Here is a 4041-nt window from a genome sequence, read left to right on the forward strand (position 1 = left end):
TGTGGGTAGTTTTAAGTTTTTCTGTTCCTTTTTTTGCGCTCGCGCAAAACAAGCTGTCAGCAGTATTGTTTTGCGCTTCGTGGCGATCGCACGGTCGCCGTGCTCCTGTAAAAATGAACTAATAGCCTAAAATAACAATTTAGTGAGATATTGTGCAGTGTGACTATTTGTGTTTGTGTGTGTGAAATAACGGAGAATTAAAGAGGCGCCATAAAACGAGGTAAGTTTAGTTTCAGGTATTTACATTAATATTTAAAATCCTTCTAAGTATCTATACTAATATTATAAATGCGAAAGTAACTCTGTCTGTCTGTCGGTCTGTCTCTCTGTCTGTCTGTCGGTCTGTCTGTCTGTCCGTCTGTCTGTCTGTCTGTCTGTCTGTCTGTCTGTCTGTCGTTCTGTCTATCAGTCTGTCTGTCTGTCTCGCTTTCACGCCTAAACCACTGAACCGATTTTGATGAAATTTGGCATAGAGATAGTTTGAGTCCCGGGAAAGGACATAGGATAAGTAGTTTTTATCCCGGTTTTTGAAACAGGGACGCGCGCGATAAAGTTTTTCTGTGACGGACAAAATTCCACGCAGGCGAAGTCGCGGGCGGAAAGCTAGTAAACTATACATTAAGGAAACAGACGTAGCCCTACGCGACTGAAAGGGACATTCAGAACTCATTAACCCGTCACCATTTCATGTTCTATTGAATGCTGATGACTTCGGTGTAGGCGACTAACCCATTGTTATATTTAACGTAACGTAGCACACATACAAATATCTATAACTTTAGAAACTAACTAAAAATACACGAGTATTTACATCAGTTAGTTAATGACGATTAAACATAGGTATTTCCGTACTAACCTAAAAGTAATTCCGGGTGTCTGAAAGTGCTAAAATAATTTAAAAACTAACCAAGAGTTGTGCTACTATGAGTTAAGGCCCAGAGTCTATTCTTCTATGCTAATATTATAAATACGAAAATAACTCTGTCTGTCTTGCTTTCACGCCTAAACCACTGAACCGATTTTGATGAAATTTGGCACAGAGATAATTTGAGTCCCGGGAAAGGACATAGGATAGTTTTATCCCGGTTTTTGAAACAGGGACGCGCGCGATAAAGTTTTTCTGTGACAGACAAAATTCCACGCGGGCAAAGCCGCGGGCGGAAAGCTAGTAGATAATAAGTAGACCCTCATGATGTAAGGACGAAGTATGCCGTATGTAAGCTAACCTTATCTCACTTGTATAAGTATTTGTACCCCACATCACCTGTTTCAAAAGTATTTTACCTCCAGCGCACGCGCAAGCCCGCCATTTTGAAATCTATTTGAGGCTCTGACGTTATCAATCATCGTATTGTCTTCATTAAGACAAGCTCTTTCAACGTCATTTTCGATCGATCATTCGGTTTCTATATCGATATTAATAACAACGTGGATATGTCGGTCAGTTAGCTCTTTGAGTTAATGGTTTTGAAGTAATTTGATATTATTCTGGTACTTGCGATTAGCTTACCAATTAAGTTAATGCAATTACCTATACTATTAAAATCATGGAGCGCTTACAGACTCCCACCTTGGAATGATATTGTAGATAAGTAGTGGTAGCAGAAAACGCACTATGAGCAGGCCTAACTCAGTGGACCGACGATTTGTTGAACGTTGCGGAAAGATAGCCTGGATGAGGGCAGCGCAGGACCGGTCATTGTAGAAATCCTTGGGGAAGGCTTTGGTCCAGGAGTGAACGTCCTTTGGCTGAAATGATAATGAGATAGCGGTAGTAAGCAGTAGATAATTTAACTTTCTCCCCGGGACAAACTTGACCTTCACGAGTTGGGTTTTTATTGGCGGTCAAGCTGTAGATCCTGGCTACACAAGAGTTGCAGCGTTGGGAACGAAAGTTGGGAATATTCCCGTATATTGTAGTTAACTTCAACCATGAATACACCCACCAAGTGCTTGTCACTCTACATTTTATGGGCTTAATATAGTTATGGACATCTTTCGTCATATCCCACAGGGCCCAAGGTAAAGTTCCGTCAAGATTGCGTGTTAGTGTGTGTGTCACGCGTGACCGCCCCCCCTCCCCCCATCGGTCGCGGCTTAAATGTTTTTCCCAAACTCGTCATTAGCCGTAGAAGTGGTCCAAGTCATGAAAGATCAGCTTTACATACTTAGGCATTCTAGAGATACTCGGTACAATAAGATAAAATGCTTTATTCTTTAGATACTCGTAAATAAGTAGTTACCGTCACAGTTGAAAAGTTAAATAGTTTTCCTTACCAGGTAACCAAAGACTATCAATCAAGCTATCTCTGTGGTAAATGCTTTTTGGTTTTTGATCATTAATTTGTCAAAATTACCTACAAACTGTACGAATTAACTATACCACTGCGGCAACGATGAGAGAAAACGCCAACCTGGTACCATATACTCGTAGAATTCTACCAGATTGGAGTTTTCACCTCCTTAACGCAACAAAAAATATTTCTATTTATGAGGCTGTGAAGGTGTCCATAGGCTTGAACCAAGTTAAATGTCTAACACTAGCTAAATACTACCTACGCGAATGAAGAACTAACCGACTTTGCATGCTGTATATTAACATATTTTTCTTACCCGCCTCTCTCCATCTCGTCGCTTGCACCATTTCCCGAAAATTCGTCAAAAGGCGCGTTTTTACTGCTGTAACGAGGCGGTGTATCAAATTTGATCCATCGCATTCCCCACGCATTCCGCGGCGGGCACAAATGACGGCCATCACATAAATGATATCTGCCTTTTTGTATCTCAGCTGATGATATCTGAGTTTTGACGCGGTAACACATTTGTCGAGAAAGTCAGACAGTCAGACTAGCAGACTAAGTCAGATTTGATGCACTTTATTGGCAATAAAACGTAACAACGTTCAGAAAGTTTTAGTAAAAGCTTTCTTTAAATTACTATTCGAAATAAGAAAATTGAGAGAAGATGCTATTACAAACAATGATTCATAACTGATAAAACTACTTTTCATTTCGTCTCTATCTCATTACAATAAACAACACAGTATTTGTGACAGTATACTCGTACTTATTTCTATTTGATTATTTTTTAACTTTTATACCTTTTCTGGTAAATGTGGTTGCTAGAGACCTTTAATTGTGTCAATGATAGATATTAGATAAGGCCTTATATTGAGAATAAAAACGTCTTATCACGATTTCTAACGAATAAAAAGAAACGCATTACAATAATTCTATTATGACAACCACAGTTTAGCCCATTTCATCCAAAAACTTGCACTATAATTAAGCTATCTCGACGATGGATCATAAATCTAAATTGGAATCAGCTGTAAAGTCTCATAGACCGATTTAACGTATCAATTTTAACCCTTAATCGCCGGTTGGTGGGAGCGACCGCCGCGACGCTAAGGCCTCAGCCTCGAACTTAGCGGGCAGCGGCGCGGGAGCGGCGGCGGGGCGGGAGCGGCAGGATCTTATGTGTAAAATCAAATAGACCGGTTCTCGAAAACAGCGGCGCGGCAGCGGCGCTAGAGCGGGCAACGAGCGGGCAGCGGCGAGGGAGCGGGCAACGAGCGGGCAGCGCACTCCTTCTTTTGCCCACAATAAATCGAGCGTAAGGAATAAATTGTCGCCGTTGTTCAGACATTTCGTTCGCGAATAAAAACAAATATCTAGACAACACAACCCCGAACACAACACTTCGCCGCTAAAGCGCCGCGCGAGCTGCCCGCTGGTTTCGAGAACGGGTCTGCGTTGCCCGCCCCGCTCCCGCGCCGCCGCCGCCGCCGCCCCGCTGCCCGCTAAGTTCGAGGCTGAGGCCTTAGTGTTATTGATGTTTCTGCCGCATTAACCACCTCGGGGCAAATTAAAGTAGCCCCACGCAGGTGTCAAAAGCTCTGCCGAAGTGGGGCAAAAAAGGTCATCAGCTATAAAGCGTGTGGACGAGGATTGCGCCGTAGATTATGCATGAGGAGCCAGAGGTGACACTGACTAATGGTCTCGCGATGATCTTTTAGGCACCTTTTTATCTTTATTACTT

Source organism: Ostrinia furnacalis, unplaced genomic scaffold, assembly GCF_004193835.3.
Source record: "Ostrinia furnacalis isolate ACB-3 unplaced genomic scaffold, ASM419383v2 OfSCF3350, whole genome shotgun sequence".
Taxonomy (NCBI): domain Eukaryota; kingdom Metazoa; phylum Arthropoda; class Insecta; order Lepidoptera; family Crambidae; genus Ostrinia; species Ostrinia furnacalis.